The 12833-nt window shown below is 27.2% G+C and overlaps 1 protein-coding gene across 1 annotated transcript in view; it reads left to right on the plus strand.

Annotated features, from left to right (window-relative positions):
• LOC148231221 (receptor-type guanylate cyclase gcy-28-like) overlaps positions 1-12833 on the plus strand; it is a 122737-nt gene that overhangs the window by 67321 nt on the left and 42583 nt on the right. The gene's annotated exons all lie outside the window — the stretch shown is intronic.

The following is a 12833-nucleotide window of genomic DNA, read 5'->3' on the forward strand; positions in this document are numbered from 1 at the left end:
CTAGAAAAATTTTGCTGTAGAAAATTGTAATTTAATAAATATTTTTATTCAATATTTAACTTAATCAAAAGTCATGACCTTATTATGTTTTTTTGAATAGTTATATTACGCATCGCTCATACTGGTGTACCGCAGAGATCTTATTTGAGGCATATCCTTTATAAAAATACGATTTCACTGTACTGGCATTTTTTTAGCATTGTCATAATAACTTTCAAGTAACATTGTTTAGATCTCCTCAACCAACAAAATTCTTTTATATTAAGATTAAGTTACACGTTGCTATAGTTTGCGTGGTAAGGCATCTGCCTCGTTATGTATAGCGAATTTCACTTTACCAATTTATTTGGGAGTTGCATTCTGTTTAAAATAAAATATTCCCTTTTGCAATAAGGGATTCATAAGAAACTAATGTATGGATCATATCCGTATTTGTATTCTTAAGCGTTGTTGTACAATTGATTGTATTCTCGACTAAACGTTTTTTCTATAAAGCACTTTTTAAAGTTACCGAAAGGTAATGTGGATTTCGAGGGTCACGATTGCGTCCCTTATTCTTAACTGACGCGGCAAAAACGTCAACACTCTTTACATGAGACATTCAAATTATCGATATGCATTTTAATTTTTACATTTAGTTATTTATTGCATCGATGTAAAAATAGCAAAATATAAATGGCAATAAAACAAATATTTAAAAAGTATTTTATCAAACATTGATGAAAGGTTATCAGAAGCCAATTACTTATATAAGTAAGGTAAATAAATGTATAACATTTATATAAAATGTCAAGTATAATTAAAATAGTTAAGTATTTTAAATTTATTAAATTTATTAATAGCCCGTTATTTTAAATTTATTAATAGCCCATAATATATTAATATTGAAATAATGTAACAAAAAATAATTAAAATGTTACATGTATAAAAAAGTTGCAAATATTCAACCATCTCATTCATAAGTAATATTTGTAAATTTATAATAATACACAATGTATTTCAGAACCAATTGAAATTTCTTTTCAAGAATGATAAGCATTGGCTTTTTAATAATAATTGAGTCATCATTGTCTAAGATTTTTTTCTCTTAAAAAACCACCTCTATTAGTTCAAAATTTAAAAATTAACCATTTCCCATAAAAGTAGATCTTGAACCGTTGACCAGAGTAAATATCGCATATTTTAGGTCTTGACGACGCCTAGTTTGCCGAATCTTAATTGAAGGCCCTTATACGTTGTTCATAGTCAGTATTTTGTCTTTGGCCGGCGCCCCCAATATTTAAAGAAACCTTCTACATTTAAGACATCCTCTGGAGATAATCCACCATCAACACCCTTAGAGACTATAAACTTTTTTTTTTATCAGTTTTCTTGTGACTTAGGAATTAAATAGTGCTTTCTTTATTGTGTTGCTGTAAATCTTTCGATGTAACACGGCAGATGTTACCGGATGTGTATAACGCCGTACATGTATAGCGGTCGATCTTTCATTGTTTTGAAGTACCCTAGATAGTTATATATTTACTTATAAAATAATAAAATATTAAAATTATTTAAATTTAATGTTAGTTAGTTAATTGGGAAAAATTATTCTACACGTTTTTAAATATATATTGTACATACCGAGAAACGGTAAAAAAAGATCAACAAGTATTATACATCATACAAGATTCGACAACAATAAACTATACGTTTGCCGTATAACGTTTTCCACTCGAAAGAAATTACAGGTAACGATCTCTTTGTGTCGAAGTCAAGAGAGGGAAAAAAATAGCGCTAGTATTCTCAAGGGAAAACCCGTTAAGGAAAAGACACTCCTTTTCGTTGAACCCTCGCAAAACGTGAAAGCTCCACTACCCAATTGCCCTCATCAGTACACGAGAGAATTGTTGTACGGTACGTGTGCCAGGTTAAAAGGTTCAGAGTCGAAGAAAAAACACGTTTTTTTTAGATTCACAAAGCTGCCAAGCGTTAATTTTTTTGTTAAAAAATAGATATTCACCACCTGCGATAGATAAATTTATTAATACTGAGAAATTAGTTAGTAATGTGTATTCCATTTGCTTGTTTATTTTAGTTTGTTTGCGTTATGGGAAACTTTTACCAATTGAATATGCTGTTAGTTTCGAGTCGATTTTAGACATATTTTATAAGCCCTCACCTTATTAGCCTTCAGGTAAGCCTTAACCGTATTAGCTGTGAGTAAACATACACAAATTATTGATTTCACATACGATTTATATAGCCCTTGAAAGATTGCGCATTAAAACAAATATTATATAGGAGCAGGGATTTTCAGTTACAAAGGATATTTAAAAAATGGATTTAATTGGTAAATATTTTTTTTGTTTTATAAATAATTATCAATTATTTAAAGAAAAACTCGAGTAATTTATATAAAATAGATATTTAATTTATAAATTAATTGTAAAGGTCTAGAATACTGTAAATTTGATAAATCTCTAAGATTATATTTAAATATTATGGTATATAAATTACTGAATTAAAGAAGTGTATTATATTAATTTTTTATTATTACAAAATTATATTTATTAGGATTTGCTACTATTTTTTTTATTACGCAGACATTTCATTTTATTTTTTAGTAATATATACTTATATTTTTGCTTATTATATGAAAATATTTCGCTTTTCTGGACATTCGACGAATTCTTTATATTCTTTATAGCATATTTCAACATCCTTTCTCTAAAAGCGTTTCGTGATTAGGATTTTAGCCAATTCATTAAGCAACTAATTGTAATAGTTTTTCAGTCTGATTTTGTATTTTTGGCTCATTTTTTCAGTTGTGTTTTATTGTTCTTATATTTAAATATTAATAGATCAAATGCTCGCTAAACTAAATTCTTATATAAAATATACTACATCAAACCGTTTATTGTCTAATAATAATTGAGAATTTATTGTATCGCCGTACATGTACGGCGGTCGATTTTTCACTGTTTTTAGGTACCCCTGATAATTAAATATTTACATATATAATTAAAGAAATAATAAATAAGAAACATTATATTTATATATTATTTTTTTTATAAATTAAAGAACATAACGAAAAATATGTTATATTAATTTTATAAAAAAATATTGAGAGCCTTTGAATTGATTTTAAAAAACTCCAAAAAAGCCAAATATATTATAAAAATATACGTAAAATAAATTAACGAAATTTAATATTAGAAAAATATCAAAATAAATTATTTAAATACACTAATACAAAAAAGTAGGAAAACCAATTAAAGCAATTAAACGTTAAAAAATACTGTTTTTTTTCTATAATTTACAATAAATGCATAATAAATATTAATAAATTATTAACAAAAAAATATATAAAATAAATCACTTATATTACTAATCTATGACTATACAAGTTTTTAATATTTGTAAAATCTGCAGCATAATCCATTAAATATATTTATTTATAGATTGACTAGAATGTGTCATGATAGCATTTTGCAAAATAGTTCAAACATACATAATTTTTTTTCATACATCTCTAGTCTCTGAAGATAAAAAGTAGCAAGCTCTTTGAAATGTCAAACGTTCTTAAAAAAGTAAGATTGTAATGACATCCGTACTTAATAGTGAAAAAATTATAACTTGCAATAAAAAAAAAATTAATATATCATACGTTCATACATATACAACCCATAAATTCATATTCAGACATGCACTTATATACTTATATTATATTATACACACACACACATTACCAGGAAGCAAAAAAAAATAATATACCATAAATAACTTTATCTCCTCGTAGCTATCGCCGAAAACATCCATGTATGATACATGGCAAGCCCATTAAACGTAACGTATATTGACAGATTAAAATAATTTTATTTCTAAGATGAATTTTGATTACTTTTTTAAAAACGTAATTGCAGTATCGTTTTAAAGTTCATATAGACTATTGCTATTTATTTATAATTATTTTATATTGCATTTATAGTAAAGTATAGAAAAAACAGTGATTCTCAACGTTTTATTGCTTTGATTTATTTTATTACTTTTTTATATTAGTATATTTTAATAATTTTCTTGACCGTTTATTTTTTTTATTTCGTTTATTTATTTTCCATGTTTTTTATGTATTAATCGTCTCTTTTAGAATTTTTAAATACAAATTTAGATGCTCTCATTATTTTTTATTTTTTGATTTGTTGATTTCGTACTTCTTAATTTATTGATATTATTTTCTATAGAAATTATTTACATTAAATTTAATTTTAAAAAATATTATGTAAATAAATTGTTTTTTATTTATTTTTTCTTCAGATATGTAAATATATCATATAAGATACATCAAAACAGTAAAAGATTGACCGCCGTACATGTACGGCGATACCGTTCTAAGGGTTTAGTGTCCGTTTTGATCAGTTACGGAATTTCGCTTTTTATTTCTTGTTTTAATTTATTTAGAATATTTCATAAACATTCAAAAACAACCAAAAAACGCGTATTAATTGAAGCTAAAAGAGCGAATATAATTTTATTGCATATTATTGACTGAATATATCGAAAATTACAATTAAAAACGAAAGACGCGAGTCCCTTAAAAATTGTCGAAAAACGTCTTCAAAGCTGGTTGTTAGAGTTTCTGAAAGTGAAGGGCCATCTAGAGGGCCAATAGATCTAAATCCTATAGATAATTTATTGGCAAATGCTCTACAGGATTCAGGTTAAAATAAACACTTTAAACAACCTTTGTCGGTATTTCATTTAAATTTTCACGATTTTGTAAGATATAACACATTTATTGGGGTGCCCCATTATTATGGCCAAGCCTGTATATGAATTTATGTATTTTAATAACGTCAAAATCCCAGGATGTAAATTTGGTTAATTGCATTCGCTAGTAATGAACACCAACAAAGACCCCTTACCGAATTTGAATATTATATATTTTAACTAATTGATCATCAGAGGAATCATTTTTTTAAGTGCATGGCTAAATTACAGCAGTACTTCTGGGTCGGCCGGTCGGTAAAGGGTTGATATGGTGGTCAGCAGTATTATTAAAATGCAATAATTTATAATCAAATCATTGCCGATTTTTTATTGTTGGTGTCCCCACAGGATCATATTTTTTATAGCCAAAATCAGTATGAACTCATTTTTTTTAATTGCAACTATAACACTTGCATTTTTAATGGCTCATATGTAGAAATCTTTGGGCAAAGATAAATAATAACATATGTATTAGTGTCAATAAAATATATAGTATTTCATTCTTAGTTTTCAATGCGTTATATTAGAATAGTGATATGCCAATATTTTAAATCTGTAATTATTTTGTTGCCATCATGTTTATTTTTTCTTTATATTTGTGCTTAATATTTAAAATAAAACAATGTTACTATATTTAAATAACATGCTTTAGTACATGAAACTAATCTTTATCAAAAACATTTAATTCAAGGATTTCCCAGTTATTAAGGTCAAAGTTTAACAGTAGCACAGCCTGTGAGAAATTTTGCTCTCGAAAATACAACGTTTTAATTATTAATTAAACACTGTAAATTCTCTCGCGTATCAAGTGCCTAAATAGAAATTTGCCAGCCATAAACAAATATAAACAGCCGTGTTTATTATGTAAAATTTTGGCTATTCAATTACATCGACATGGCAGTCAGAGTAAATTGTAAATCGCGTTACCTTAGCATCTTGAACTTTGAATACGGTGTCTAATTTTATTTTACTAATGATAATTATTAAATATATATAGCTATGCAACCTTGTAAGTTCTCAAAAGCAAATATCTCTTCACAAAAAAACATTTTATGGTGCAATTGACCCAGGTGCATTGAGATTTTCTAGCTGCAGCGTCCAAAGTTTTCGAGAGAGAAAATACAGTAAATTGAATTTTTATTACATAATTGAGATATATACGTCAGATATAAAAACATACGTTTGAAGCAATTTCAACGTAGAGCGATTTCATCTCAGGTTTTTTAGATTTTTTAAAACAATTACTTTGACTCAATTGTGAAAAATCCAAGGTTAAAGTTCAAATATTTGAATTGATCGCCCTAACAATCAGAGTTTATGGTTAAATATAAAAAATACGATTTCCATTTAAAAGGACGACAAAAATTCGCTTTATTATTATTACTGTAATTAGGCCCCGATCGTATTCGATAAAAAAAAGTCATCATACTCTTCTACGTCGTTCAAATTAATTATTTTTAAGACTTATATTTGAGAATATAATAACAAAAAAGTGATCGAAAAGGGTTATAGAGCCTCTGAGGATTTGCTCGCTCACGTTGTGGTGTTTATATTTATTCTAAAGCGAAAGCTTTCCAACTTTTTAATAAGCAAACTCATAATTACATTTTGATCGAAGTTTGAATAATTTGAATTATATCACATCAAATTGAATTTTGCTAAAAATTAAACTTTTATGGATTTAATTTGAATTGCTTTTTTAAAGACAATTTTACGAGCTTTTAATTGAAAGCTACCCTTTAACACATAGATAACACACAAGTGGAGTGATATAAACATGTATGAAATACATGTTCTTTCTCATATTATGTTTTAAAGGAACTTATTTATCCTCGTAAAATAACAGCTAAGACAATCAATCGCGTCTGAAATTTATCGCCTTAATAAAAAAATATAATAAAATTAAAATACAATATAATTTAATTTAAATATGCGTTACCTATGTGAAATATTATTAACGCATTTTAAAATAAATATTTTCTAACTTAATAAATAATATATTATTTTATTTCTATTTTTAGAATTCAAAGACAATGAAATACCATTTAAAATGTATTAAATAGTGTATGTGAAAGTCAGTTGTGCTTGGAATGTTGTCGCTCCTTTTACGTTGCAGCATCACTATATTTTAGCTAAATTTTATAAAGTTGCTTATTATGTTTGGCATGGACAAATAATAAAAGGGAATGATATTGTTTATTTTTGTTCCATCATCTGATAAATTTAAGTGTTTACCTTGTAAATATTACTTTCTGATTTATATATATATAAAAATAAAAATTTATTTATGTATAATCTGTTCTGAATACTAATTGCTTAAAATAGAATATACCCATAAATCGATAAGATTCAGGTGTGCCAATCTTTTTATATTTGTTCAACCTCCAGTGGTGCAAATTTATTTTAGTAAATCGTGCCAAATGATTCACCCTTTCGTAATATTATTTGGCTTTGACCACGGTTATCCTTAAAGGTAATCAGTCGTAATGGTACAATGTCCATAAATAATCGTAGACCTATGAATATGTTAAAATTTTCTCACGCAGCTCTTGACAAAGCTCTGTTTTTTAATCTTAATTTGTGTGAAAATAAGTATTGTTAAGTTAAGCATAAGAAATTTTTGTTCTATTATTACAGAGTCAAATCATAAATATATGGTATTAAATTTCTAGATACAAAATTTTGCATCATTAGCTGGCCTCAGCCGGTATCTGTTCTCATGGAGAATAAAAGTAGTTTATATAGCTTGTTAAAAAAATATACAAAAAACATTCATTTATTCACGTACCTTGAAACTGGTGTAAACATTTAAAACTCATGTATTACAAACTGGTCGGTCAGCAAGTAATTAATTCCTTGCCGGCTGACCCATAGAGACTATTGACCAGCTCAATTTGACCTAAGATTGCACGCATATCATTAACGTCTTTATTCCGCTGATTTGAAACCTTATTATTGTTGGTCACTATCATAAAATATATCAAACTTTATAAGTGAATGGCTCAAAATACTAATATATGTATATATGTCCCGTTTGTAACGATTTAATTATAAATTTGCTTTATACGATTTATATTCTAAAATTATTGAGGATCCATTACAGAGTAATTTATATAAATAGTTACTAAATATTAAATTGTATGATTGTTTTAAATACAAAAAAAAACATATTTGTAAAAAATATGTGCTACAATAATTTATTTGATTTAAAAAAATAGCTTAGGTTTAAATAACTTATTTTGGAAGTCCAGAGTTGTAGTGGTTTAAATAATAAAACCACAGACGTATTGAAAATGCAGAATAAAAAATAATTTTGAGATAAATTTGGTTTTTTGATTAAGCAAAAAAATCAGTTTTTAATGTTTATTTTTATTTTAAATTTTCAAAAAAAATGTTTATTGTATAGATAAAGCTTCATACACATAACATTCTTTTTTTATTCCATTAGCATAAGCTGTATAAAATATTCCCATAACCCCCTTCTTACATTGTCTATTTTATATTATTTTCTCTACAATATTTTATTTTCTTTTAATTTCTGTAATAAATACTAAGATTTTCTAATGAGATAATATTATTGAAAAATAAACATCACTAAATAAGAGATGAGAATGAGATTTTCCGATACTATACTTTGCTTCTCAGTAGAGTTTAAACTATTTTTAAAACCATACAATAAATTTTAATTTCATCTCTACCGTACACTTTACACGTTTTTGATTAACACATTTGCGTTTATTATCTTAGAGAAGTTAATAACGTAAAAAATACGTTGTACAGATTTACAAATTTTAAAATTGTTGTATAAAATTAACTGTTTATTACAAAAATAAAAAATAAATCTTTATATAAAATAGTATAGCTGATATTTTAGGCAACAAAAATATATTTTTTAACTTCTTAAATTACATTATAACTTATTATACGACCTATTACTTACCTCAAAAATTTGCTAATTACAGTGATTTTGACTTATTCATAGTTAAAGTTTTGCCTACGTTTTAAAGGAATAAAATTGTAATTTATATATAATAGTGAAAGAAAAATTAAAATAATATAAATTAAACCTAAAATTTCTAGATCAAATCAAAATATAGTATGTGTTAATGTACTTAGCACAGTAATAACACATTGTTCCTTATACAAATGTTGTTGTTCACACGTGTCACTATATTGGCAATCTCCAATTTTAATATTAAACTCTGATTGAAATATACTTATTTTCCGTAAACATTGTTTGTATTGTAATATATTTTTCATGTATTATATTTATCTGTTATGTATTCAAAAGAAAAACCAAACTATCTTGAAAGTTTAGCATGATATATTACACTTCAGAGTGCGATTTTTGGTTGTCATGTGTTCACTTATATATTAAAATTCAGATTTATCTCAAATTTACATAAAAGGTGTTTTGACCTCATACTCTTTGTAAGAGGATTTGCATTGATCGCTCTCCCTGGCCTTGATTCTATGTATCCATATGTATGTATATACGTTCAGCATGTAACATAAATACACTTAAGATACTCCTAAATTGTTACCAGCTTAATTGACTACAACACGAGAATACTTAACTATTATTTCTCACCTTGTTTTTACTTATCACCTCATCAAGGTTATTTTTTACATTTTTATATTTCATCTTATGGCCACTCTTATCTTTTTACTTTATTTCAAGTTCAATTTGTGTTATATATATACATATATATATACGTAATAGTATATTAAAGATTAGGAATTGTGAAGGTTTTCAGTTAAATGAGATAGCTTAAAACAGCTGAGAGTGTCAAGATTTATCCGAGATGGTTCAGCACTTTGTTATATACACACTCTCAAGCGAAAAAATAATATTTTTTATTAACTTACATATAAATATCTTTAGGATTTAGGTTCTTTAAAATATGATGAATTTCATCAAGTGTATGTTTTGTATAATATAAAGATAGATGGTCCATCGTTTAAAATCCATAATATTTTATTTTCAGTGGTGTATATATTCTAGCATCATATTGAAAAAATATAAATTAATGCTTATAATTTTTTTGGATTTATTCTCCACTATTATCATCAATTAAGTATACATAAAATCCTTTATATCTGTGTCCAAAGAATTCAGTCATTTTCGAAGCGGCTTTCCGTGAAGAGGGAAGCGGTTGCTTTTTTGATCTTTTCTATCTGACAATGGGCGGCGGATTATATCAGGATAACGTTATTGACGAATTTATGGTTCCCGGGAGTGACTCTTAAAATAAAGTTATTGATTTGGACGTTGCGTATCTGCTTTTATACACAAGGCCAGACTAAGGGAAGTTTAGTGCTCGCTCACATTCATTGGCAATTAACCAAGAACTATACTATGTATCTTAAACCTGAATTTATATTAAATCGCTGTCAAGTTAACTACTTGCTCCCCTTAATACATGTTTTTGATTAGTGGCAATAAGGCATTTTGGTCTCGCAAAATTTTTCATTTTTCAAAAAATTAGACTTGCTATTTTCACTTCTTTTTTTTAGATAAAATATAAATAGATATAATAAATAGTATGCGAATCTATTAATATAGTATATTATAGTTGATATCTTTATCTATGTGAAATATTTTTATTGTTTGTATTTTTACAATATTTTTTTTAGTAATTTAATTCCCAAATATATGTCGTTTCTAATGGTGCTCATTATTGGTTAGCTTCTGCTGCTTACATTTAAATATTATATGTATTTAAAGCAATCTAATAAATTAGATTAAAAATTAAAATAGTTTTGATTAAATGAACTGGCTATTATAGTTGAAAAAAATGACGTAAAATTTGTTTGTTAAAAATATATTTTTAACACAAATATAAATGTATTGTATTACTATTTCATGTTTAATCATTTTTTTATTATATTTATAAACAAGCTAAAAAAATGTAGTAGATTCAGTTAATTCGCCCAAAATAGTAAAAGAATACACAGACGTAAAAAGGCAAATTGTTAATAAAAACCAAACATTAACATAAAAGCATGTCCGTCTGAAAAAAAATATGAAATTGATTAATAAAAATATAATCTCCCCAGTACACTCGAGAGCAAGGTTTACGGCGTTCTCGGGAGCTAAATCACAATTTATGCAGTACATAAATAAAATATTTTCTCTGGGCGCACGCTAATAAAGGCGTCGCAGTCCCCTTTCCGGGTCGTCATAATGAAGCGAGCAAATTGGAGACGTACCTATTTCTGTATAGAGCGCAAGATTTAGACGGCGTCCCATTAATTTCCAGTCCCAGGTGTGAAGCGAGCGAAAAAGTTTCCATGTGCAAAAATGCGAGAGACGCGAAAAACATTCGAGAAAACGCTGCCTACTAACCCACTTCTTCGCGAGAAGTGTTTGAATGGAAAATGTCGAATCCCTTTGAAGTGAATTCGAGCGAGCATTTATCAAGACGAGTGTCGTATCGCCCTTGTCGTAGAGATGGTTGTAAATATTTTTCGAATTTGGGAGTAAAACATCACCAAAATATGTGAAAGGATGTTAAAGATCAAAATCAGATCCAATTTATTTTAGCTAAGTATTCATTTATTTTTAATGATCTTACAACTATGACTTTAATAAGTAGAATCAAACCAGTTATTACAGGAAAACAGATATTATCAAATCTTGCTGTGATATTTGAATTTTGTAAATTACTCCATATATTTTACAGCTCAATAAATTAACTGTAAATTTAAAAGCAATGTTTTCGAATAAGATTTGAAGACTAATTTGTGATTCAATTGTTTTGGCACAGATACAAAACAATTGTTAGCGAAAAAAATTGTTCAAAACACTTAATGCCCATCAGATAACTCCAACGTAACAGTTATGAAAGTATTTTTTCGTGCTGTCAAGTGCGGACCGTACGTGACAATAGACGGAATCAACTATATAGCCATTCAAGACTTTTATTATTATAACATACGTTGATATAATACAACAAATGATAAACTTTGAGATCACACTTGTTCAAAATATTTAACAGCCGTTCCAAACCTGTTTAGGTGACAGGTTACAATCTGTTAAAACTCATACAATTACAGTTCAAAAAACAGGCTAATTGCATTCATGACAGCAAAAAGTTAATTTTCAATACACCTCTCTCAGCCTGATCGTGGGTATATAATAGGATAAACAGCATCCAAGTACGGAGTTGCTTATCGAAAAAGTAGCCGCTTCCCTCTTTACGTCAGCTCGACATCCAGAATCTAGAATGCAACCCGCTTTGTAAACGACTGTTTATAAGGGTATAATTATACAAATTAATGTGAACGTCACTATTTTTTTAAACAAAAATATAATCATTGACATGATATCAAATACATTTTTCGCATTTTTACGAATAAATGTATATGTGATTATTCACTATGATTTTTATAATAAGATGATCGTTATATCATTAATTAAATATCCATTGTTGATAACGATTTTTTTTATAGATTAGAGTGCAATAATAAGCACCAATTCATATTTATAATGTTACTTGTATGAAAAATCATGGTAGTGATCCTCGGGATACAACATTTTGAGTTTAATGTTCCATGAGATCTGAATAACATGACATAACAATATGAGTAGTTAAAAATAAATGTCTTTCTTCATCCAAAAAATGTTTAAACCTCAACATGTACGTATATAGATTAAATTATATAGCACAGTATTACGCATTCATTTTTATTATCAACACTGCTCCAGTGTAACATACAACACAATATTGCTTTCATATTGTATTACACAAAAGCGTGAAAAATATAACGATATCCACTGAAATTCTATAGAAAACCTTATTAATTCCCATTGAGCGATATTTATACGTTTCAGATTTGGCAATAAGACGACTTTATTAGAAGTTCTCTCACTCCAATTAAATTTGAAGTTCATCTTAAATTTTATCTCTATTCCTTTAGCAAAGGAGCTGTTGAAGCGATGACCTCATTTAGTTCAACCGCTGTACGTTTTGGTTGTTTTGAACTCCATTAGTACGTACCTACTACACTTTCTTATACAAACTCACTTACGTTAAAGCTTCGACTTAATTAAAAATCATTCATTCCACGATGGTCTGAAC

Source organism: Plectrocnemia conspersa, unplaced genomic scaffold (genome assembly GCF_051122295.1).
Source record: "Plectrocnemia conspersa isolate PC_06_02 unplaced genomic scaffold, ASM5112229v1 ptg000010l, whole genome shotgun sequence".
Classification (NCBI taxonomy): Eukaryota; Metazoa; Arthropoda; class Insecta; order Trichoptera; family Polycentropodidae; genus Plectrocnemia; species Plectrocnemia conspersa.